The sequence below is a fragment of the Dipodomys merriami genome, unplaced genomic scaffold (genome assembly GCF_024711535.1).
Source record: "Dipodomys merriami isolate MVZ:Mamm:240054 unplaced genomic scaffold, mDipMer1.0.p SCAF_27, whole genome shotgun sequence".
Lineage (NCBI taxonomy): Eukaryota > Metazoa > Chordata > Mammalia > Rodentia > Heteromyidae > Dipodomys > Dipodomys merriami.
Window position 1 is genome coordinate 10,553,139 of NW_027204159.1, and position 27,209 is coordinate 10,580,347.

The 27,209-nt window shown below is 39.8% G+C and overlaps 1 long non-coding RNA gene across 1 annotated transcript; it reads right to left on the reverse strand.

Moving 5' to 3' along the window:
- Window positions 1-3,613: 3,613 nt before the first annotated feature.
- Window positions 3,614-27,056, reverse strand: LOC138837310 (uncharacterized). Its single transcript, XR_011375297.1, has 3 exons — window positions 27,010-27,056; window positions 3,816-3,906; window positions 3,614-3,717 (listed from the first exon to the last, which is right to left on the reverse strand). It is a non-coding gene; the product is annotated as an uncharacterized lncRNA (long non-coding RNA).
- Window positions 27,057-27,209: the final 153 nt, after the last annotated feature.

A 27,209-nucleotide genomic window follows, 5' to 3' on the forward strand; every position in this document is an offset into this window, starting at 1 on the left:
GAGGAGTAAGTGTTTCATAGAATGTCCTTCCAGGTGTAGTTTCTTTAGTATTTTTCTTATGATGTACTAGGGCTACTTGTTTTCATCAGAAAGATCACAGGAAGACCTGTTTACATTACATCATGGTCATTATATGTGCTATTGGAATGATGTATTACTGTTGAAGTTAGTACAGAGCACCTGGATGAGGTACCAGTAACTTACAAGACTCCTTTCTTATATCATCCTCTTTGGAAGGAAATTTCTAGATACGGCTCACACTTAAGCTCCATCTCCTTGACAGAATCTACATAAATGACTTGGAATTCTACAAAGGGGCTTTGTCCCTCTCATCCATCATGGAAGTCTGGACTTACAGAACTTATTTTATATGTTGGGTTATAGTTTAAGTTCATTCCTTGGTTGCTAACACTGGCCTCACTTTGACCATCAGGAATACTCAGTTGGCTTCTATGTTCCTTTGACAATTTCTCTTGTATATTTCCTGTGCTAGGATCAGTTTCTGACCCTGTTGAGATCAGTTATTTCTCTAGTGATCCCTAGCTCCCTTTGTTAGAAAATGAGAGTAAAATAAAGCAGAAAACCAAAACCAAACCAAAACAACAACAACAACATCTAACTATTGGTAGGGTTCAACAACCCTACCAGCATCTCTCCATTGGAAACTGTCATTCCTATTTTGTATAAGAGAATGATGACGTTCTGGGAGATTTTCACCATTTCGTTTCTAAGAGTCATACTGCCTTTGTTTACCACTGTGTGTGGTGAAGTAACTTCTCTATTGTATTTGTTCTCCTGAAGCCCTCCTCTCTCCACATCAGCATTAGTATTTCTTGCTCTGTGCTAGTTCTGCACATTGCTGATAACACCAGAACACACATGTAGAAGTATGATATGGAGTTAATTAACATATTATTCTCCTACTTTATGTTGCTCATCTAACATACCTCCTAGATGTTCAATAAATGTTTGTGGTGCTGTTTTCACATTTGCAAACAATATTTGCTTGTAAAAGTGAGTGGAGCTATGGCAGGCATCTCGCCTGCAGGATGCCTAGTCTTTCGTCTTCTGCCCACTTAGAGGTTTTCCTGTTTGTGAAGAGGCATAGTACTGCATCAGACAGGGTTCCTAAGCACAGTTGCACCTTAATGTCCCCTGGGACCTTGTTAACACCTGGAGTCCTTCCCACAACCTCCACTCTAGAAATTTGATTTGTGAATAGGGCTGAAGATCAGAATTGAACCATCCTCTTCTCCTTGCCAAACACATCAGTAAAGCTGAAGCAGGCTGTCTGCAATCAGATATTTCATAATTCCTGCGAAATATAGCCTCCCAAGTGCAATCTTTAATAACTGAGCTATTTAAGAAATTCTACTAGAACCTACTTATCTGCCCATTTTTGTAGACACATGAAGTAACTAAATGATATAAACTTCAATGTAGAGTTGGTGCTCCAAGATTTTTCAATATTATAACCTTAAAACCCTCTTTATGAGGTTAAACTGGGTCAAACCAAGCTTAAAAGTGATAGCTTTGCATTTGATAACTGGCCAGTCCATCTGGCCTCAATGCTCAAGATTTAGGAGACACTCCCTCATCCTGTGCTGTGGTTCTCAGAAATAGGCTAAAAACAAAGGATTTACTTAACAGAGACTGATCTGTCAGTCATGGCAGTGGTTCCAAATTTTCTGAGCAGGCTAGCCTTGATGCAAGGCAGCAGAGGTTGTATAATAGGAAGTTTGTTTTCTAGTAACTGTCTCTTTGGAAGTGTATTTATTAAAGATTTTCTTTTTCTTTTCTCTTCCCTCCCTCCCTCCCTCCCTCCCACCTTCTCTCTCTCCCTCCCCCTTCCTTCCTTCCTTCCTTCCTTCCTTCCTTCCTTCCTTCCTTCCTTCCTTCCTTCCTTCCTTCCTTCCTTCCTTCCTTCCTTCCTTCCCAGAGCTCATTTGTTTGAGCTAAATTCATCGGTTAAACAGAGTAATCAACCACAATTCTGACACCAAGCCCTCTTAAGGGGACAACTTTCTAACCCGTGAAACACTATTTTTACTCCCTCATTTCAACATGATTTTGAAGGGTTGAAAGAACTCAGACACACAAAAACTTGGCATGGCATTTTTGTGGGACCATGCAGACTCAATGGGAGAACGAGGGAAGAGAAGAAAGACAGAAAAGCATTATGTATAAGATGATGTTAAGTGAAATTAACCCCAAGACAGGGAACACAAGTGGTTTTTTTCTTTATTGCTATTGTTTTTGACGTATTTAAAATGTACTATGTGATTTTTTTAGTTTCTCTTGTATGTTCTTCCCCCTCCCCACCAGATGCAGTGCCCTGCATCTTGTGCATACATTTTTCTAATTTGGGGAGGGGAAGGGAAATAACAAAATGCTGAAATAAGGATACAGATTGGCCCATTGTAACAATGAGATGTAGAAGTCACTATGTTGAAAACGAACTTTACAACTTTGGGTTGGGTCTAGAGAGAAGTTAGGGAGCTGGGGAGGGAAGGGATGATAGGGGAAAAACAAAGGAGGAGGTAACAATGCTCCATAGGAAATGTACTCATTACCTTACTCAGGTAACTGTAACTCCTCTGTACACTATTTTTGCAATAAAAACATAAAAAAGCTCCCATGCATTGCTGTCTCCTATCTGTATCATGTTCTTATCTGATGAATGCTTGGAACAACCTGCCAGTGTGATTGTTTTGCAAAAACATATTTTCCTGTGTTTAATTTAGTTTTTGTTTTAAACAATTTTCTGCAGTGGAATCTATTTGTATCATTCTTTTTGGCTTTTTCTTGGCTTGAAGCATGTCTCTCTTAATTTTGCATTCAAGAATGGTTTGGAGAGAAAGCTATAGTCAAACAATACCATCACATCAACCCTGTGTTATAGAAGAAGAAATGTTTATCAATAATAAGTGGTTACAGCACTACCTAGTTAGAGTACTAGTCTACCTCAAATGCAGCTATTCTTCTTTTAATTAGTGAGCAGAATAGATCCTTTCACTAAGGAAGTTTATAGTCTATTACTGAAGGTGTGAAGACAAAATAATTTTATTTCATTTTCTTGATTTATACATAACATGATTTACCCTATAAGCAAATATCTGTACACTCTGTAGACTTTATAAAAGGCAAAGTCATAGCCTTCACCTGAGGCTAACGGATTTCACTCCCCACCCTACTATGGTTATGGAAATAGAATTTTCACCTTCCAAGTCTTTTTTTTTTTCAGTAAGGGGTAGATTTATTCATTGTTCAGGCTGGCACCAGGCCATCTTGGTCCTCCATGCGGTGGGGAAAGGCCTGGGAAAGAGAGCTGGGAGAGCTGGGAAAGAGAGAGAGCTGGGAAAGAGAGAGAGAAGAGCTAGAAAAGAACAGAGAGAGAACAGAGAGCAGAGAGAGCTAGAAAAGAGCAGAGAGAGAGAGACTTTCCAACTCTTCTGAGGGCTGCATTTTGTTGCTCATTGGGAGTCTGCATAACAGAACGCTGATGAATGGATTTACATTTTTTTGACTCTTTGACTGATTTATAATGGATCCAACATGGAACATCTATCACCAGTGCCATCAGATTGCCTCTTTAACATGACTCCTGATTACTTGTTAATAAAATGGAACAAAGTGTAAATTAAACATGGAGCAATACATCATCTCAGCGAAGTTCTATATAGAGGCTCAGAAGATCAAACACGAAGAGTCCATTTCCTGATTAGAGAAGAAAAAAAATTTAGTTTGGTTATTAATTAAAATAATTCCAGTCTTTTATACTGGCAACAACAGGGCCTATGTATTCATTTACTTACTCCTTCATTTATTCCAGAGGTAATGTACCTGCCTTTGATGGGCCAGGAACTCTCTAGGCGCTGCCAACAGGGACATTGAAACTTCAGGGATCTGGCAAAGGAGGAGAGTGAGAGGCAAACACTGTGTATGGGGTAGAATCCACATGTCATATCCGTGGAGCCAGAAGCTCATTCAGGGTCCTGGAGTTTAGACAAGGCTCTGACAGAAAACCAACCTGTGGGATTTTTTTTTTTGTCAGTCATGGGGCCTCAACTCTGGGCCTGGGCACTGTCCCTCAGCTCTTCACTTCAAGGGTAATGCTCTAGCACTTGAGCCACAGTGCCACTTCCGGCCCAACCTGATTTTTGAAACATCTTTCAGAGATCTTTGCCAAGTGGAGGGAGAGGAATAGAGGAAGCCTTTCAGGACACAGAGAGAAACAGCAAACTGTTCTTGAGCCAATGCATGCAGGCCTGAAGCAGTGTTGAAGGGAGAATAGTAGGAGGGGTAACCAGAAAAGCCACTGATTACCTGCAAGAAGTTTAGCTGATGATAAGTGATAAAGAGGGCCTTGTCGAACAGGACAGAGTGCTCTGCTGTCTAAAGAGCACTATCTCTTAGAGAGGAGAAAGTTTACAAAAGGAAACTACTTCTGGTTTTGTTTTTTTCCTTTCTTTTTTGCTTCCCCCCCCTTTGGTTCTGTTTTGTTTTCATTTGCACAAATTTTCTCAAACATCACATTGAAATCTTGCTGCACTAGTTTTAGAATCTTGATTTTAACCTTTCCAAATGGGTCACAAGTACTATAGCAGGAAGGAAAACTTACACAGTCCAGAAACTTTGTACCTCAGATCAGAGAGAAAAACTCAGGCTAGAAATGCCAAACTGGCAGAATTCCTGGTGCTGAAATCAGTGTGAATTTGTCAAACTTTAAAAAAAAAAGAAAGAAAGAAATTATGTAACTTGGCTTTGAGAAACACTTTTATCCTCCTAGGGTACTGGGCCTCCCCACTCTGCCCAGTATAAGAAAATGTGACTATCTAGAATCAGTACAGCATGAGCCTCAGCTCTCATGTCTGGTAAAACTTTCTAATTGATCATGGGCCTCTTGGCTTGTTGAGTCCAGAGAGGCTAAAGGAATGATTCAGGCATCAGTTAGGAGTCAATAGCTGAAGAAACCTATATCCTCTGGTCTCAGGATGAACTACATATGTAATTGAACATTTCCTAGTAGAAACAGTAAAAAATCAAGAGGCAGTTTTAGTTTTCATGACATTTTATTGACTCAAATATATCCAAATTATTATCTTTCTAGCATGGAATCCACATAAAAATCACTAAGATATTTTACGTTTGTTTTTTCATGCTAAGTCTGAAAGCTGGTGTGTGTTTTTACACCTGGAAGACATCCTGCTTTTCATCAGCCACAAGTTACGTGTGTAAGAGTCATATGGGTGTGGTAGATACTACTGGACAGCATGGGTCTAGATTTTTACCATCCTACTGGGCTAGTTGAGGAAAATACTCTTTGTCCTTTGGGTGACTAAGTACCTCCCCTCATATGTGGGTAGGAGTAGAGATGAGGCCTAAGATAGGGTGAGACTAAAAAAAGTAGTCATTCAGGTGTGTAGAGCACATCCCCAAGCTAGATGGCACACTCTAAAGTAGGAATGTATTTCATTGGAAGTTGATAGACTCTATAAGTGTTGTAATATTTCCTATGGATTGAGGAGTAGAAAGATGTACCATCAAACTGGAAAAAAAAAACAACCCACAAGACTCTTTCAATGTAGCTTTTACTTTCTTTCCAGAGGAATTTGGAGTTGGACATCCTAAAGAGTGTATAGACAGAATACTGGGAAGATAGTCAGAATAGACCAAATACTTCAGAATGTTAGGACTAGAAAAGACTTTGAGGTAATATATATATGCTGAGAAAATGAGGCCCACAACATTTAAAGGTCTTTATAAGTCATACAGTTGGGTGGAGATAGTACCGGTTCCAAAAACATTATTTTCCCAAATCCTAATCACCACAAAGTGCTAACAACCCTGTATCATGAATAATATAAAACCACAAAAAAAGTAAGAATAAAGATTAAAGAAATATACACCTAATTTGGGGGCCATACCTATATATTTAGAGTGGAGATGTAGACATCATCTTCCTCATGCCATCTGTGAGAATAAAGAAACAGACTGGAGGTGTACAAGAAGTGCAAAAGCAAGAACAAGGGAAAATATTTGTATAAATAAAGGTCAGTAAAACTGTCATGTGAAAATAAGCGTTCATAGGAACAGATAGTGGCTCCCTCATGACCACCTTCATTGTGGTCAGACTTCTGGGTATAGAGTGTTCCTTTTGATCTCCAAAGCTCAAGAGATAGCTTTGATATCGCCTTGCAGAACCATATAGGGGGAAAAAAAGGCAGATTTTTAAAGGGGGAGAAAACATAGGCATGTGATTTAATTACCAGCCCTTGAACTGATTTGTTTTCAGCAGTAACAACAAAGTCTTAGGAACCAATGACAAGAGTCAACTGATTAGTCTTCTGTGTGGGAGATGGAGAGGAGAAAGAAAAATGCTGTGATTTCATATTATGGCTTTACGCCAGAGAGCAAAGGAGGAATCTGTGAAATTCAAGGTCTTCCAGTCTATTATTCTTCTTTGTTATTATTTTCTGAAACAAGACTTGGGTAAAATCACTTCAGGTTCGGAAAGAATATTGCTTTAATTTTCTACCTAAAATTGTCAGGAAGTCAGAATTACAAGAGGGGTGGAAAAGACAGATAACTATCATCTAAGCAGAAATTAAATGAATACATTAAATAAAGCAGAATACATTTATAGTACAAAAACTTTGCTCATGAGACAAAACACATCTTTTGGCACAAACTTGTAAGAATTTAAAAGAAAACAACAAAAACAAACCCAGCAACACAAATGATGAGGTAATGCTCCGGAAAACAAACTCTCTTCTAAAGTGTTAGAAAATCAATGCTAGATTAATCAAAGAGAGTTAATTTTATTTTGATGTAAATGTATTCTGAAAGTTCTTAATTACACTTTGTTTTGAAGTATGGGATTTTTTCATAAAACTTTAATTTGCATTCCTCCAAGTAACTGACATAGGATTTTTGAAAAAAGGAGAAGCTCTTGGGAGTCAGTATTCTTGGTAGTGATAAAACACTGACATATTTGTCCTACTTTCAGATTGTGTTTTTCACTGTCCATAAATTCAGGCTTCTTGTAATCCAATCTGTACCAGATGTTTGAAGAACAGCTAAGGAATCTGAAGAAATTGGTGATCACATTTATATGAATGAGAGTGAATTTCACCTGCACTTCTATTGTAGCTCTAGTCTGCTTGGACTATTTCGTTGCTACCAAGTTTTGTCATTTTTATAGGACTTTAGGTTTTGTTCAAGTCTTTGTCCTTTTCTCCGGATGAATAGAAGTCCTTTAAGAATTTTTTTTTCTTTGTAAAGGCTGAATTGTTATCGATGCGAATTAATCAGCATGGGCTATGTCTGTTTGTATAATAGAGACAGAGGATTCCTTGACTCTCTCCTTACCAGGTAAACACTAGTGGAGAAGCAGATAAATCTGTTTTTAACACTTGATTCAGTATAATTGAGTTCCTACTCTATGGCCAGTCAATCTCAAATCTTCACTACATCTATATGGTGAACTTAACATAGGAGATCACTAGCCCAGTTATGGGCTGTATTATTTAACTTGAGTTATCTCCCTTTATTTCAGACATATTCTGAATTTCCTTTTTTCCCCTCTTTTTTATTGTCAAGGTGATGTTCAGAGGGGTTACACTTACATAAGTAAGGTAATACATGCATTTCTTGTGAAACTTGTTATTCCTTCCCTCATTTTTCTCCCACTTTCCCTCCCCCTAATTCCCTAGGTTGTACAAATCTTTTCTAACATATTGTCTTGTGAATATCGCTGGTTCCCCTTTGTCCTTTGTTTCACCATTCTATTGCTCCCTGCAAACTACATTTACCTGTCTATGTCTCATTCTCTCCTACTACTGCAATCTATGAGCTAGACAAAGGCTAGTTTGATCCATGATCTTCGAATCTCACATCTTGTATTAGTTTCATTTTATAGATGCAAATGATGGAGTCCTAAAATGTTTATTTTAATAACATTTAGTAAGCCTCTGGGGATGAAGTTAGGTGGTAAAATGCTTGTATAGCATGCATAAGGCTCTGGATATGATCCTTAGCAGTGTAAAAAACAAAAAAAAAATCTACTTTGGGACCAAGGAGCATTCCAACACCCCGGGATAAACATATAATTAGGACATGATTGCTATCATGATTATTTTGTGGGGGTGTAATTAATTACACACAGGCAATTAGGGTACTTTAAATGCAAAGATAGAAGCATGCTTTTGTATTACAGTGTTCACAGAAGGTCTGATCTCTGGGGAGAGTAGCATAGGGTGAAAGCAAGATGGCATCTTGGAGCTGATGTCCTGGCCAAATGGAAAAGAATGAGGTGGAATTCTAGCAAGGTACAAGTTGGATGAGGACAGGAAAGGACACTGGTTGGTATGCAAGCCTAAGTGTGAACTACCACTGCCTCAGGTTGCTGCGACTGGACTGGCTGTGTGAGGTATGTGGTGAAAAGGCATGCAGAGGGCCTTGCATGCCACTTAGGGCTTTGCATCGAATCCTATTGGCTTCAGGTGTGAATGGAGAGGCAGCTGGGTGCAGTAAAAAATTCCAACCTGAGACACAGCTAGCTTTGCATTTTTTAGATTTTAAGTTTGCATCACTATGGGAACACCATGGAAAGATGGATCTGAGAATAGAGCAAAGGCTAGAGAAGAAAAGTCTAGAACTGTAGTCTCTTCTTTCTGAATCTGATGCCTCACCTACTATACCATGATGACTCCATGGACCCAGCTGGAAGCTAAATAAATGACTTTAGTGAATGCCTTGGTTTTGTGGATATCTGCTGGTGGGCATCCATTCCTTATCTGATAATACTTCTTCAGTTTCATATTCTCAATATGATCCTTCAGCAGAGGCTATTTTCTCTCTCAGACCCTGAGGATTGGTGCTTGCTTTGGGTCTCCTTGTCTGTCCTCTAAGGAAAGTAACTCTTCAGTGATTGACCTGTGGCTTGTGCCAGGCCAAGGAGAGCTGGTTCTGCCCTGGAATTTTTAGTTGTGTAAATCCTTTTTGCTTAAGCCAATTTCATCTGCTATTGGAAGATTTTTTAATAAGTTTTTTTATTGTGAAAATATGATATAGAGGGGTTACAACTACATGAGCAAGGTAATGAGTACATTTCTTATCAGCATTGTTGCCTCCTCCTTTGGTTTTTCCCCTACCATCCCTGCCCTCCCATCTCCCAATAGACACATGAAGAAATGCCAACCTCTCTAGCCATAAAAGAAATGCAAATCAAAGAAACACTGAGCTACCACCTCACCCCAGTTAGAATAGTTATAATAAAGAACTCTAATAACAACAGATGCTGGAGGGGATGTGGACAGAAGGGAACCTTACTGCATTGTTGGTGGGAGTGTAAACTTGTTCAACCACTTGGAAAGCAGTATGGAGGTTCCTCAACAGACTCCACATAGAGCTTCCCTATGACCCAGCAATCCCACTTTTGGGCATTTACCCAAATGTTCACAAACAAGACTACCAGACTAAAGCTACCAGCACAACTATGTTTATTGCAGCCTTATTTGCCATAGCTGAGATATGGAACCAACCTAGATGCCCCTCAGTAGATGAATGGATCAAGAAAATGTGGTATATATACACAATGGAATTCTATGCCTCCATCAGAAAGAATGACATTGCCCCATTTGTTAGGAAATGGAAAGACCTGGAAAAATTATATTAAGTGAAGTAAGCCAGGCCCAAAGAAATATAAGTCCCATGGTTGCCCTTATTTGCAATAACTAGTATATGTCAGAGACAAGCAGAAAAGGTCAGATAAGTTGATGTTAGGTGAAATGAACCCCAAGATAAGGACAGAAGTGTTTTTTCTTTCTTGCTGTTGTTTCTAACATATTTATAAGGTCCCTCCCCCACAGTATAACCCCTGTTTTCATTGTGTTTGATGTTGGTATAATTTGGGGAGGGGAAGGGAAAAAATTGTTTAAATGGTGATACAGGTAGACCCATTGCAACAATGAGATGTACAAGATGCTACGTTGTGGAGAAGATTTCTAACAAATATCCAAAGAAATATTTCTGAATGCTTCATAAGCCACAGGCAGAGTTTCAGATTAGACTGTTACATCAAGATTCAAGTGTTATGGCAGGTACATGGACCAATACTAGGGACTCAGATCTAATGGATGACTATTTTGTACATCAGTCAACCCTCAAACCCAGCCCTGACCTTCAGATCTGGTGAACTGTGGCAATCTAAACTTATTAGGGAGTTGGTCTTACAAAGTAACCAGCTCCCTGATTAGACAGCAAAAACATATAAGGGTAAGACAGAGGGACCTCAGTGACTCATTCTACTTACCTGAGCCACAGCATGTGGTCTGAAAATGCTGCACAACCATTGCTGGTTTCTTGAAGAGGTGATGAAATGAGCTCTACATTGTAGTTTGGGACAGAAGCAGCAGGGCAACTATCCAAGAAAAATCATGTCAGTACAGGCTGAGCTTTCTTATATCTAGACAGCATTCTGAGGATGTCTCAGAAGTCAAAGGCCAGAAGGGCCAAGGCCAGAAGGGCCAGGGCCAGCACCAGATTAGATGGGGAGAAAGAAAATTGAAGCCGTCTTCCTTTTCACTTACTGACATGGGTTTACTAGAGAAAGAAAAAAAACCCTCAAAAACCCAGGAAAGCAAAAAAGAGGACTAAAAAAGCGGTTAGCAGTTGTTGTGAATTGACTTCTAAGCTCCTTTTCCATGCAAATATCTTCACACATACCCACTGGTGGATAAATACACAGAGAATCCAGGGCAGGAGACTCATTTTTTTCCTACTTTGTCTCTGGCTTTTTCCACTGCACAGAGGATCCTGGGCACTTCCCCCATAGGCATATCATTCTTAAGTAGGCTACTTTACCCTCCAACCAGTTCCAAGATGCCCTTATCTGACTCCCATGTTTCTAAGTGTGTGCCAGCCGCCCGAGAGCAGTTTTCTCTTGGCCACTGTTTCAGGAACATCTGCTTGCTGCTTCTTTCTCCTTCTGCAGTAGCCAAGTGATCCACTGACCCCAGGAAAAGTACAGAGTGAGGGTCAGGGACAAACCCTAGGGATGGGAAGATAAGGAAGTGCTTTTCTGACTCATAGCATGTATACCATATTAGATGCAAGACTACTTGTGTTCCTGTTGCTGCTGATTCAGATAGAGATCTGATTTCACCATCTACTTTTTTTTTTTAGCTTAAAAATGCTCCCTGTCCATTAATTTTAGGATAAAGATCTAGGTCCCTTTCAAGAGTGGGTTCCTGGATCATTTGTCCTCTGGGACATCCCTAGTGTCAGCTCCCCTATCTGCTCTCAGTCTGACCTTTGTTCTTTGTTCCTAGCACTGTTGGTTGCTTTCAGGCCTAGGGAGCCTCTCTTCTGTCCCTTTCCAACTCAATCTTTCTTGGCTATTTGAATTTCTAGCCATCTTGCAGCCTTGGGTCTAGCACTGTTGGTTGCTTTCAGGCCTCGGGGGTCTCTCTTCTGTCCCTTTCCAACTCAATCTTTCTTGGCTATTTGAATTTCTAGCCATCTTGCAGCCTTGGGTCTTTCCAAATTTCCTCAGGGAAAATCCCCAGTGTCCAGATTTAGAGTCATAGTTTTTATTCCTTGTAGTTCTCCTCTGCCCCCATTATAGTGTTCTCCCTTGTATTTACTCTCTCCTGCTAGATTTCAGGCTCTGCGAAGGCAGAAGCGGAATCTGGGATGTTTACTGGTGATGTTCCCCATCTAGGTTGGTGTGAGCACATCATAAAGTCTCAGTAAATTAAGGAAGGAGGCAATAAGGTTGTTGTAGTCACTTTGCAAGAAGGTAGGAAAAAGAGGCACATGGAGAGGAATTATCTTCATTGCATGGCCCTTTCCTTCTTCCTACTACCAACTTTGGACTTCTTCCGTCCTCAACCCTAGCCCCTTTCCAGCAAAACCCAACGAAGGCTCTCCCATGTCTTCCTCTTGCTTTTCTCACCTATTTCTCTGCTACAGATGGAAGTAAGAGGAGGTAAGAGTCTGAGCCGTAGTAGTTCTAAAAACACAAATATGAATCCCCATCCTGATGCCCAAAGAAGCGGCATCTACCCAGGCAAGCAGAGACTTCACATTCGTACAACGATGTGGCCAAAGTTTTGCTGAGTAGAGGTCAGCCCCGCTTCTCGGACCTGGTAGAAATCAGCTTTGTGTCACTCACCAAAGCAGAAATCACAGGGGCAGGATAGTTAATGCTTGCCTCTTTTCTGGGGGAGGCTCTGGGCTCTCTCCTCTTCCCTGGGGGTGGCCACTGCTGTGACAGTAACAGCTTTCCGTGTCCCCGTGGCAGCATTCCCACCCACAGGCAGGGTAGTGCAACAGCTCTGAGGGCTCAGAGCTGGGGTGGGTTTTGTCTCTTGCAGCTGCATCTTGGCTTGGATTTGTTTCTATCCCTAGTTACTAAGAATGGTGTCTCCCATAAGTATTAAGCCTCTCTAGTGGCTTTACACAGTTGATTCCAGGCTTGGAAACCACAGATGACTCTTGTTGGAGAGGAGAAGCCAAATGCTTTACCAGACATGCAAGGCCTGTCTGGCCCTGGGCTTCCTCTCCCATGTTCCCTTAAGGAAGGTTAATACGTAGGACATCTCTGTGCTGACTCAAATCGTTCCCTGACTTCTGTTGCATTGTTTAGGTCTTAGCTAGTGTTATTCTCCTCCCAGAAGCCTTTGCTCTCTTTTCTCCATCGGATCCACCCTCTATTCCTCTGAGATCAGCTCAAGTCTTGATCTCTCTTAAGTCTTTTCTAGGGAGTTCAAACAAAAGCCAACAACCCCTCCGTGTCTCCATTAGCTGTTTCCTCAGTGGTATTTTGGCCTTGTTCTTGACCTCCCTTCTCATCTAATCTCTTGTATCATCTGACTTTTTCTAGCTTCTGGCAGCGTATCCTTTGCTACCTAGCCATCAAATAGATGTTGGCATGTGCGCAAGCTAAGTCTTAGGCACTTTATCTATCATTCTCACCATTGTGCAAATGATCTGCAAGTTAGTATCTCTATCGTGGTCTTTTCCTTTGAGTTCTGAACTCGTCCATCTGAATCTTGGATTCTTAATCATCCCTCACCCTCAGTATGACCCAGATGAATTCATGATCTTTCCCTGTTTCTCATCTCCCATACCTCCCCCCAGCATGGCTTCTTCTCAGAGAATGCTGTCATCCTCTACCCAAGAGTTCAAGCCAGGGAGTCATCCTGAGTTTGCTCTGTAACAGGGATACATTTGGATGACCATGGTATGCCAGATTCTGGCTCTCCAGCAGGCATATTGTACTGTCGTGGTTTTCTTGGACATATGATCCTATTATCATGTTGTCCTCTGTTTCCAAGATGACAAGTTCCTGGAGAGTAAATGCTCTGTCTTCTACATAGCACACCAGGCTCTCACTTATGTACACATCACATTCCTAAGCAGGCACTCAGTAAATATTTACTGAGTGATTAAGCAGCTGTACAGTAACCTGCCATGTGCAAACAAGACAGACACTCAGGTAAGGGAGGAGAGCTTTAGTGCTGTCTAAAACCAGATCTAGATAAAGGCAGAGGATGTTAAGATCCGTTCCTGCTTTTAAGGCTGTGACTATTGCACAATGCCTACGTTTTAGACCAACGAGAACCTAATTCCAAGCGTTCACCTTCTAGGTTTTCAGATGCTTATATTGTAATGGAAGGGCTGGCTGTAGAACAGTCATTTGTTTCTTATAGACTACAGTTGGGAGAGGAAGCAAGGGTTTCTTCATTTCTACCCCCAATGTTAGGATGCAACCCATTCAGTTATCTGCATGAAGCTGCGTACATTCTGTCATTGTGTGAAGGGTTATGAAAAATAGAAGAGCTGTAAGGAAAATGATTTATGAACCAAACAAAAGCATAAGAAAGGAAAGGGTTCAATGTATGGCATTTGGTGAGCCATTTTAAATTGGCATTTGGTGAGTCATTTTAAATATCAGCACCATCACCACTAAGAATTTTGCATCATTATGAGATGTTTGAAAATTGGGGTCTTTGGCCCATTGTGGCTCACACGTTAATCTCAGTTGCATGGGAGGCAGAGGTAGGAGAATTGTCATGTAAGACCAGCTCTGGATAAAAGTTAGTGACCACATAGAAAAAATAAGTAAAGCAAAAGAGGCTGGAGGTGTGCCCAAATGGTATTGTGCCTACTTAGCAAATGTGAAGTTTTAAGTTCAGAATGTCACTGAGAGACTTTTTAGGGCAGTTATGTGATACATACCATTTTATTAAAGTTCAGAAACTAGGAGAAGAGTTCATGTCCTGTAGTGTACCTACAGCAATGATGCCTTTCATACCTAGAAGCTGTTTGCTGCAGCTTTTAGGTACCTTAGAATTGTGTTCATTCAGCAAGTCAAAAATATTTTAAAGAAAATTAGATCTAATGGCATCTCTATGGCCTTTGTCCAATGCTACTGCAACATTTGGTAAATACCATTTATTCACTGAGTGAGTGGTGAAGGTTGTGGATCTATCTATCTATCTATCTATCTATCTATCTATCTATCTATCTATCTATCTATCTATCTATCTATCTATCTATCTATCTATCTATCTACCTATCTATCTATCTATCTATTTATCTAGTTGGTCCAGGGTCTTGAACTCAGGGCTTGTGTGCTGTCCTTGAGCTCTTTTGCTCAAGGCTAGCACTCTACCATTTTGAGCCACAGTGCCACTTCTGGTTTTCTGATGGTTAATTGGAGAGAAGAGTCTCACAGACTTTCCTCCCCTGGCTGGCTTTGAATCACAATCCTCAGGTCTTAGCCTCCTGAGTAGGCTAGGATCACAGGCTTAAACCACCAGCACCAGGCATCTATCTATCTATCTATCTATCTATCTATCTATCTATCTATCTATCTATCTATCTATCTATCTATCTATCTGTCTGTCTGTCTGTCTGTCTGTCTGTCTGTCTGTCTGTCTGTCTGTCTGTCTGTCTGTCTGTCTGTCTGTCTGTCTGTCTGTCTATCTGATTTTTGCAAGTCTTGGAGCTAAAACTCAGGGCCTAGAGATACTTCCACTTCTTGGTTAGTTAGAGATAAGTCTTTCTGTTCAGGCTGCTTTGAATTTTACTCAGCAGATCTTAGCCTCTTCTGTAACTAGGATTATAGGTGTGAGCTGTGAAGTCCTCAGCTAAGGTTGTGAGTCTTGAATAGTGATGCATATGGTGTAGTTGTCGAAATCAGACACAAAAAGATGTGAATGTTAAGGAAGAGACAATAAATTCATTAGAACCTAGCAGGGAAGATATTCACAGGAAATTAATAGAAGATTAAAGCCACATGGCCAACCATATCTGATACAGTGTTCCATCTCCCTAGCCATCAAGGACATCCAAATTAAAATGACAATGAGATACCATTATGCACAAACAAGGCTGGCCCAAGCAGATGGCTGACAATCCCAAACACTTTTGAGAATATAGAGGTCATGCATTGTGGTGGGTGGATAATTGATAAGCCAGTTTGAAGGGCCACTTGACAATGTCCCAGACTTAAAAAGTCCCAGACTTTTGACTCAGCAAATCTATCTCTGGATATAAGAGTTAGAGAAAACATTTCACATATGTAGAAGGCGGTGTGTGCAAGAAGCACCCTATAGCATTGTTCTAACTAGCAAAAAACCATAAATAACCTAAATGCCATCAATGAAAGAAAGGTCAGCAAATTGAATTCTACTTATCACAAATATTTATAAAAGTGAAATGGAATGAGCTAGCTCCAACATGATTAATTCTGCAAAATTATAATTACATTAAAGAAGTCATAGCTATAGTATGATGTCATTTGGATAAAACTGTAAAATCACTTAAGCAATATTATGAAAATAATTATATAGAATAGAAATTGTATAGGCATCAGAAGTGCCAACTTTGGGATATTGATTGGTTATGGAATCAGGGAAGGAAAGAAAACCAACCAGAAATATCCAGGAGATTTGGATTTAATTTTCAGTGTTTCAAGTTTTAGCCAGATGTGGTTGTATGAAACCCCATGGTGTTAATAAACCTGCTGAACCATGTTGGTATGGACATCACTGGACAAAGGGTGACTGGAAAACTCCTGATCCAAAGCATATTTTCGTTCTGTATGGTTATTTTTTAGAATATTCCTTAAGCTACACGAATTAGATCATTATAGAACTATACTGTTTACTTTTATCAAGCAAAGGAAAAAGAGAGAAGGAAAAGGGCAATAGTGTATGTGTATATGTGCATGTGTATAAATATTTAGAAGTGCGTTTTATAAGCAAAAAAGAGGGAGAGGGGTTAAGAAGGAGTAATGTAGATGGGTGAATTTGATTTACAAAAAGTCCATTATAAGCATGTTGTAAATATGACAATGAAATTTCTGTATATAAATAATTTATGTTAATAAAAATTAAAAGAAGAAAAGAAAATAATGATAGTTGTGGCAGAAAGTGTCATTTGACTGAAATGTCACAAATATTGATTACCTTTTTCTTCTAACTATCTGTTCAATATCCAACTTCCTAGCCTCTATTGCAGTTAAAGATAACTTAGGAGATATAGGTCTAATCAATGAGATACAAGTAAAAAGTCTTGTCAGAGCTTTTAGCAAGACCCTGACTCAACAAATGAACAAACAAAAAGTTCATGAAGAACGAAAGTGTTTTTCTCACTGATTAAACCATTAGTACTCCTTCTCTTGTTTTGCTTCAAATATGGATAAGATGGTTAGAGCTCTGACAGCCATTTTGTAACTATGAGGACAAGAGAAGATCAAAGTAAGTGCCAGCCTTCCTGTCTTCCTGTCTCTCTTTATCTTTCTCTCTCATGAAGGTACCAGGGCTTAAACTCACGGACAGGGCACTGTCTCTTCAATTTTTTTGCTCCAGGTTAATGTTCCACCATGTGAGTCACAGCTTCACTTCCAGTTTTTTGGTGGTTCATTGTAGATAAGAATCATGGACTTTCCTGTCCAGGCTGACTTTGAACCATGATCCTGAGATCTTAGCCTCCTGAGCAGCTAGGATAATAGTTGTGAGCCACCAGTCCCTGGAAAGCCTCTTTCTCACTTAAAAAGCAGCCTTAATATCATTGGAAATACTAGAAACTACTTTCCCCTAAATACGTTGTTCTATAAAAATAAGTAAATATATTTTCAGCCAATCTTATCTATTGGAATTAAAAAAAAAATTCTCATTGCTACCAAGATACGGTAAAAAGATACAATCAAGTCCTGCTATATTCTATTCTAGTGTACCGTAATTTATTTGGGGGAAACACCTGAAATTGAAGGTTGTACTGTAGTGGAATCAGGTTTTACTCTAGTAGGGAAGGGTTATCACTTTTCTCATCTTATTGTGGATATTTGTTTTCTTTATGGTAGTGTTTGGGTTTTGAACTCAAGGAACCATGCTTGCCAGTCAGGTACTCTATCACTCAAGTCATGTCTCCAGTCCTTTTATCCTGGATTATTTTTGAAATATGGTCTTGCTTTTGGCCTAAGTGGCCTGGATGGCAATCCTCCTACTTCCTATAGTAGCTGCGCCCAGATTTTTCTGTTGAGGAGCCATCTCATAAACTTTTTGCTTTGGCTGGCCTTGAACTGTGATCCTCATGATTTTATCCTCCCAAGTAACAAGAATTTCAGGCCTGAGACACTAGGCCCAGGTTATATGTTCATATTATTGTATCACAAGATTGTGCTCGATTTTTGGTAGCTTTATACACTGGTGATTTGGCTAATTGTAAACTCAGATGTTAGCATCTATGACTAGCATTTTTTTTGGTTGGAAGGAAGGATAATTATGACAGAGATAAAGGTTCAGGGAGGCTAAATGATCTTCACAAAAGCCATAAAAGTTGCAGAATTCCTTTGCCTTTTCATCCCTACCCTCCCCCCGCCCCCACGGCCAAAGAATTTCCCTTCTGTCTTCTCAGTGCTAGCTGATCTAAGGTAGGTGAATCATATGATTTCTCTGCAATACTACTTCCAAGATTAAAAATTGGCTCTGCCTTTAAAAGAATGTATTGCAATGGCTATAGAGTGTTTCTCCAACAACTAAACGCTGAGCTGTGGATTCATTCATCTGACAAGCTGGTGTGAATAGATCATTAGAGATGAGAAGGGAAAAAAACCCTCCTTGCAAGAATCTGTGCATCCCTTCATGCTGTGCAACTGCAGGTAGGCTGCTCCCACCTTTCATTTCTGTCCTGGTCTTGTCTCTCCAGCCTCAGCCTAACACTTCTATTAAAGTCATTGTTGTCTTGTACCATTTTATTTTTTCTAATGGAGCAAGGAGTTTTCCCTCAAATAATCTGCGTATCTGTCTCTTTATTGTAAGATCTACACAACAAAGCAACTGAGATGGACCATTGTCAATTTTCAGGTAGAGAAAGTTTAAACAGGTTTCCCTTATTTGCAATAACTAGTGTATATCTGAGACAAGCAGAAACGGTCAGATAAGTTGATGTTAGGTGAAATGAACCCCAAGATAGGTATTCAAATGTTTTGTCTTTCATGCGATTGTTTCTAACATATTTATAAGATGATTTCTTTGTTGCTTTGTATGTCCTTCCCTCACTGAATAACCCCTGCTTTCACTGTATTTGATGTTGGAGGGTAAGGAAAAAAACCAAATTGTTTAAATAGGGATACAGGTGGACCTGTTGCGACAATGAGATATACAAGTCATTATGTTGAAAAACGAACTTTACAACTTTGGAGGGAGGGGGGAATTAGGGGGAAGGGGGAGAGGGAGGGTGTGTGGGGGGAGATGGGAAGGGATGGGAAGGAGAAACAAAGGAGGAGGCAAAAATGCTTGATAAGAAATGTACTCATTATCTTGCCCATGTAATTGTAACTCCTCTGTACGGTATTTTCATAATAAAAAAAAGAAAGTTTAAACAAATTCACTTCACACATATATGCATATGTGTATGTATACACATATGTATATATACACGTATACATACACACATGTGTACATATATGAACATAGATACACACAGGTATGAATATATACATGCATATGCATGTGTATCTATGCACCTATACGTATATCCATACAAATACGTTCCCCTCCTGGAGAGCTGAAGTTTTGTTGTTGTTTTGTTTTTGCGCTAGTAGTGGTACTTGAACTCAGAGCTTCTCACTCAGCTTTTTCCAGCTCATGGCTACCACTCTACCACTTGAGTTCCAACTCCAAGTCTAGCTTTCTGCTGCTTACTTGGTTAATTTGTACCTGTATTGAGGTGATTACTTTGTAAATGTGCATAATATTATTAACAGAGAAAGAGAAAGAGAAAAAGAGACACTGAGTGCATTTTAGGGCAGGGGCTTCTCTAGCAGTGGCTGGGGAGCCTGCACAGAGGGACGGCCCTGTCCACACTTGCTTGTGTGGCATTTTCCTGCAACACTGTAGTTTCTGCAATAACTGGGGAGAACCATGCCCTCACATTTGAGAAGCAGTCAGTGGGCATTTTCTCCTGGGAGATGTGCAATTGAATGGTATGTTTGTGGACTCACCAGAGCACTCAAATTTCAATTTTAATTAGCTCAAATGATCTGACGTTTTATTTTTTGGTGATAGAAGCTTCGACGAGTAATGATTGTGCTTTGTTACTGAAATAGCCTTCATGAGGAACAAAACAGGTCAGAAAATTTCCATCGAGTTCATGGCGATAATCCCCATTGATAATTAATCTCATTGAGACAGTGAAATATGGAATGTACCCAACATCTTGTGTTCTCTAAGGAAATGTTTAAACATATCCCATGATGCTGACTGTCACTTGGGATTAGGAACATTTTAGAATGTTGGGGGAAGAGAGAAGAGAATTTCTTGGAAGCAAAGAAAATGATCCAGTTGGTCAAAAATGGCTCTGAGAGAGTCCCTGTGGGCTTTGCATTAAGCACGGTTATATAGGAAACACAGATTGAGGCAATTAGTCACTTCCAACTTTACACAAACAGTAGCAATGGGATGCTAGCCAAGAAGGATGTTTAAGGATTCACCACCAGCATGGGAACTCAATCAGAAGCTCCTAGACTTTGCTGCAAGCACCTAACATATCTACATTACCACCTGTGGAACCCTTCTCTGGGACCCACCCCTTATTTTACAAACAGCTCAAGGGAAAGTTGAGGAAGACAAGGAGCCTGTCTCCACCAACTTCTTAACAGGGAATGCAGCCAAGAAAGGCAGGAAGAAGCATGCTCCCTTCCAGCCTTTTTGGCAAGCTCGAACAGGAGTCAAGACCATTGCCAATTCTATTTTTTAATACAGTTTTAAAAGGGGTTGTGTCTCTACATGCGAAGGGAAGTGCACAGGGCACTGCATTAATTTAAGAAGCACCTCATTTTTTTTAATGAAAGAGGGGAAAGAAGCCTCAAACTTTGTTTTATTATTCAGATATTTTTACATGTGATAGAGCTAACTTATATATATACATATATATATATATATATATATTACTGTAAAAATACTGTACAGAGGGATTACAGTTACATGAATAAGGTAATGAGTACATTTCCTATCGAGCATTGTTACCCTCTCCTTTGTTTTTTCCCTATCATCCCTTCCTTCCCTACCTCCCCAGTTTCACCGCCCCCCCCCCGAAGTTGTAAAGTTCGTTTTCAATGTAGTGTCTTTTTTAAAAAATTTTATTTGTGAACATACTGTACAGAGGAGTTACAATTACATGGGCAGGATAATGCATACATTTCTTACCAAGCATTGCAGCCTCCTCCTTTGTTTACCCTTCACCTCCCTTCCCAGCCTCCCCCCTCCCACCCCCACCGACATTGTAAAGCTGGTTTTTGACATGACAATTTGTACTTCTCATTGTTGCAACAGGTCCACCTGAATCCTTAAATGACTTGTTTTTCCCCATCTCCTCCAGAAGTTATACTGACATCAAATATAGTGAAAGCAGGGGTTATATTGTGGAGAAGGGACATACAAAGAAACAAAGAAATAATCTTATAAATGCATTAGAAACACATGCATGAAAGAAAAAAACATTAAAATACATATCTAAGGGTTCATTTTCCCAACATCACATTATCTGACCTTTTCTGCTTGACTCATACATATACTAGATATTGCAAATAAGGGAAGCCATGGGACCTGTTCAACGTAGTGTCTTGTACATCTCATTGTTACAATGGGTCAACCTGTATCCTTATTTCAGCATTTTGTTATTTCCCTTCTCCTCCCCAAATTAGAAAAATGTATATACAAGATGCAGGGCACTGGAATCAAATACAATGAAAATAGGGCTTATACCATGGGGGAAGAGCATATAAAAGAAACAAAAATAATCACATAATACATTATAAATACATTAAAAACAACAACAAGAAAGATAAAACCGCTTATGTTTCTATCTTGGGGTTCATTTTGCTTAACATCATCTTATATGGCATGTACATAGCTTTTGAGCTTTTCTGCTTGTCCTAGACATATACTAGCTACTGCAAATAAGGGAAACCATGGGACCTATGTTTCTTTGGGCCTGGCTTACTTTACTTAATATGATTGTTTCAAGTTTTTCCATTTCTTAACAAATGGGGCGATGTCATTCTTTCTGATGGATGCATAGAATTCCATTGTGTGTGTGTGTGTATACACACACACACACACACACACACACACACACACACACACACACACATATATATGTATATATATCACATTTTCTTGATCTATTCATCTACTAAGAGGCATCGGGGTTGGCTCCTTAGCTTAGCTATGGTGAATAATGCTACGATAAACATATTTGTGCTGGTAGCTTTACTATGGCCTTGTTTGTGACCATTTGGGTAAATATCCAAAAGTGGAATTGCTGGGTCATAGGGGAGCTCTATGTGGAGTCTTTTGAGGAATCTCCATACTGCATTCCAAAGTGGTTGAACAAGTTTACACTCCCACCAACAATGCAGTATGGTTCCCTTTTGGCCACATCCCCTCCAGCATCTGTTGTTATTAGATTTCTTGATTATAGTCATTCTAACTGGAGTGAGGTAGAATCTCAATGTTGTTTTGATTTTCATTTCTTTTATGGCCATAGATGTTGATCATTTCTTCATGTGTCTATTGGGCATTCTTATTTCCTCTTGAAAGAAGTTTCTCTTTAAAAATTTTTTTATTGTGAAAATACCATACAAAGGGGTTACAATTACATGGGCAAGGTAATGAGTACATTTCTTATCAAGCATTGTTGCCTCCTCCTTTGTTTCCCCTACCTAACCCTTCCCATCTCCCTCCCCACCCTCCTTCCCCTCCCCCCCCCAAAGTTGTAAAGTTCGTTTTTCGACATAATGAGTTGTACATCTCATTGTTGCAATGGGTCCACCTTGTATCCCTATTAAAATGGTTCGTTTTTGCCCTTTCCGTCCACAAATTATACCAACATCAAATACAATGAAAGCAGGGGTTATACCGTGGGGGAGGGACATACAAAGCAACAAAGAAATCATCTTATACATATGTTAGAAACAATAACAAGAAAGAAAAAAACGTTTGAATATTTATCTTGGAGTTCATTTCACCTAACATCAACTTATCTGACCTTTTCTGCTTGTCTCAGACATGTACTAGTTATTGCAAATAAGGGAAACCATGGGACCTATGTTTCTTTGGGCCTGGCTTACTTCACTTAATATAATTTTTTCCAAGTCTTTCCATTTCCTAACAAATGGGGCAATGTCATTCTTTCTGATGGAGGCATAGAATTCCATTTTGTATACATCCACATGTTCTTGTCAATATTCCAACCTTATTCTTCAAGGAAATAGAAGAGGCAATCCAAAAATTCATATGGAACAATAAAAGACCCCAAATAGCAAAAATGATCCTTAACAGAAAGATCAGTGCTAGAAGAATATCAATACCAAATTTCAAACTCTACTACAAAGCCATAGTAATCAAAACGTGGCATTGGCACAAGAACAGACCTCAAGACCAATGAAATAGAACTGAAAACCCAGAAATGAACCTACAGACATATAGCCATCTACTCTTCAATAAGGGAGCTAAAAAAATAGAATGGAAAAAGACAGCCTCTTCAATAAATGGTGCTGGCAAAACTGGTTAATCACTTGTAGGAAATTAAAGCTAGGTCCTTATATATCGCCCTGCACCAGAATCAACTCCAAATGGATCAAAGACCTCAAAGTCAAAGCAGACACTCTGAAAACATTACAGGATGGAATAGGAGAAACCCTAGGTCTCCTTGGCACAGGCCAAAATTTTCTTAATAGAGACCCAGAAACACAACAAATCAAGAAAGGTTGGACAAATGGGATTGCATGAAATTGCAGAGCTTCTGCATGAGTTCCAAGTATATTTTAGATATGAGACCCTTGTCCGTTGTATGGCTAGTGAAGATCTTCTCCCAATCCATGGGCTTTCTATTGATCTTGCTAGCTATGTCCTTTGCCATGCAGCTCTGCATTTTCATGCAATCCCATTTGTCCAAACTTTCTTTGTTTTTTTGTGTTTCTTTGTGTTTATTAGGGAAAATTCGGCCTGTGTCAAGGAGCCCTAGAGTTTTTCCTATTCCTTTCTGTAATGTTTTCAGGATGTCTACTTTGACTTCGAGGTCTTTGATCCACTTGGAGTTGATTCTGGTGCAGGGTGATAGATAAGTATGGTAGAACCAACTTAAACTGGGAAACCAATGCAGCATTTTCTCCTGTCACTTGTGTGTCCTCTCGCCCCAACCTGTCACCAGGAGCCTGAGGTGGCCAGCCAGAGTCAGCCTGGAACTTCTAGTTTCTTCCTTTTGGAAATACAACTTTATTCTAGATTTAGTGGATCCAGAATAGGATATAGATGGAATGTTGGGAGTTTGAGTTCAATAATTACCAAGAGTGGGCAGGAGAGAAGAAAGCCAGAGTGAGGAAGAGAGCTGGAGAGTAAAAGTGATCTTTGCTGTATCATTTGATGGAATGAGACCTAAATGAGTGTAACGAGAAATGCTGAAGTTTGGGTCTGAATAGTTCATAGAAATTAGACTTACTTGGTAAAATGAATAATTTGAGGAAAAGATTAGAGTGTTTATATAGATGCTGTTCCTGGAAAGGTAAGGTGTAGTGCATTAGCAAATGCCTGTAGAGGACTGAAGGAAAACCAATCATGCCAGGCCATTTGCAGGAACTGCTAGTGTTTAATAAGGGTAGGGATCCTAGTGATATCATTTTGGCCTGCAGAATCCCTTGTAGGTAGGAACTGTGGTTATTGATGTTGTTGTTGTTGGTGATGGTGGTAAAAGAAGGGGGGGAGGGAGGGAGGCAGAGGAAGATGGAGAGGGAGAGTGAGAGAGAGACAGACAGAGAGAAAGAGAGAGAATGTGTGTGTGTGTGTGTGTGTGTGTGTGTGTGTGTGTGTGTGTGTGTGTGTGTGTGTGTGTGTGTGTATGACAGTCCTGGGGCTTGAATTCAGGGCTTGGGTACTGTCTCTGAGATTTTTTTCCCTTGGAGCTAGCACTCTACCACTTAAGCCACAGTCCCACTTCCACTTTTCAGTAGTTTATTGGAGGTAAGACTCTCATGGACTTTCCTACCAGAGCTTACTTTAAATTTCCATCCCCAGATCTCAGCCTCCTGATTAGCTAGGGTTACTGGTGTGAGCCACCAGTTCCCAGATATTATTATCAATTTTTAAAGACTCAGTAAGCTTAAAACTTGTTTGTGGTCATCTAGCTAGTTAGTGGAAGTAAAATAGGATTTTAAATTCATACTGTGTGCCTTCAAAGCTTAGCCATATTACTATTACAGTAAAGGATAGCTGAAGATATAGGATTGCTGCTCTCTGAGTCAAGGGAAAAGAGAAAGCAAGCAAAGAGAAATAGGCATGAATTTCTCTTATCAATCTATCTCTCTATCTCTCTGTCTGTCTGTTGATATCTTGCTCACATCAGCCATGGACAAAAAATATGAGACTGTATTAGAGAATAACAACAATATAAAGGTTGGGGTGTGGCTGATGTTTAAGAGAATTTGATTAGTAAGTCCAAAGCACTGAATTCATTGAGCCTTAATACCACCAAAAAAGAAACAGAAAATGAAAAATCCGAGTTATAGAACATTTTTTTTCTTTATAAAGATGACTAGTCAGGCACTGGTGGCTCACACCAGTAATACTAGCTATGCAGGAGGCTGAGAGCTGAGGGTTGTAGTTCAAAGTCAGACCAGGCAGGAAAGTCTGTGACTCTTATCTCCAATTAACCATCAGAAAACTGAAGTGGCACTGTAGCTCAAGTGGTAAAACTTTAGCTTTGAGTACAATGAGGCTCAGAGATAGTGCTCAAGCCCTGAGTTCAAGGGACAGAACAGGTAAAAAATAATGTTTTGTCACAAGTTATGTTACTATTCATAAGCCCTAGCTATGACTCTGGCAAAACCATGCACTTGACATATAGTGCTCAGTTCTGTCAACAGTCCTTTGGGGGATGCCAGTGTCATCATTTTTTATTTAGTTAAAACAGTGTGACTCAAAGAGAGAAGAGACCTGGATCTACCAGTTTTCCCTTTCTCCTAAACCATGGTAGTAACAAATAGAAGTACTATGAAGTCCCCGCGGCTAACCAAAAAAGTCCTGCAATCACTTATTTAAAAATTATCCTAGGTACAGTTTTTGTAATATGACATGATAATACATGATGAATATTTCCAGGCTGAGTTCAGCTCACAGTTGTTTTTTCTTCTATAATTAATGTGTTTTAATAGGGTTAAAATCTTGGTACTAGGATTGTTTTGAAATCCCAAAAGAACTAAAATGAGAAAATAGACTTGACTTTCATGTGTTACCATTCAAGATTCCCCTTTGCACGAAGCTGATGCATGGCTTTCTCCCCACCAACACTCTCAACAAGATTCCTATTGGCAGGCCCCTTTATGGCTGTAACACAATGTGGGCAGTGGGTAGGGAAGAAGAGAATTGCTGCACTCCAGCAGCACTTGCGGGAAGATTGGCCTGTACCTAAGAACCTCACTGTGATTCCCAAATAACTTGTTTATGCCACAAGTGACTTCACTAAGTTCCTTGACTGCATAGCTACAGCACAGCCAATGGTAAATGATGTTGGCATTCCATGATTGTCAATTTCCTGTTTCTCTACTTAAAAGTGGCTTGAATTTTACTTCTGGGCTAACCATATCCTTCCTTCCTTCCTTCCTTCCTTCCTTCCTTCCTTCCTTCCTTCCTTGCTTCCTTCCTCCGTTCCTCCCTCCTTCCCTCCTTCTTTCCTTCCTTCCTTGCTTCCTTGTTTTCTGTACTTTTTTGATGTTATTTTTTGGCTATTTAATTGTCTGCATTTGTAAATCCAGGTGAGTTTATCCCTGGGAGGAAAAGTAGCAACACACTTTGCTCCTTGCGTGCGAAATGAATAAGAAACCCACAGTGATAAGCCATCTACTGGCTTTGGAAGAGGTGATATGATTGGTAACAGATCATCACATAGATCTGTTATTTATGAAGTGATTTGTGGACTGAAGAGCTAGCAGTTCATGCTTTATGCAACTATTCACATACTGTGGTAACTGAGGCTTGAACTGCCTTGTTGGAGGATTGCTGTTATTCTAACCTAATAATGGCTATTGAAGTGTATGTATACTGGGACTGTGGTAAAGCAAGTGCTACTCATGCAAAATAAGGATAATTTGAGAGTATCATAAAATCACACAATAGAAATTCTCCCTAAATCGGTGGAGTCACAGGTTTCTTGGAGAAACTGACACACAAATGGAGACTTTCTAGAAGGGTAGAAATTAGTTTGGGCACAGGGATGTGTAGGAAAGATTAATCCAGGCAGAGCAGAGTATGTGGAGAGCCTCAAATGAAAAAAAGTGCATTGGACTTGGAGTGGTAGCCACAGTGTTTCAGGCTGATGGTGGGTGATAATTCCATTTCGTTGTGTTGGTCAGCCATAGAGGTTGTTGGTTTTGGCTATCAGGAAGTACAGGCGGCTGTAGTTAGAGCCTCAGATGCTCTGGTTTGACGTACTTACCTGAAACAAGTGCTGAAGGACAGACTACTGCTTCCTCCAGACCTAGCAGAACAAAAATAAAATAAGACCAAGTTAGACAAAATGAATTGGTATACATGACAGGAAATATTAATGATTCAGATGCAACTATTGTAAGAACAAAATGACATGAGGCATAAAAATAATGCTGGTCAAAATTCAGAAGGTTGGCTTAAACGTTA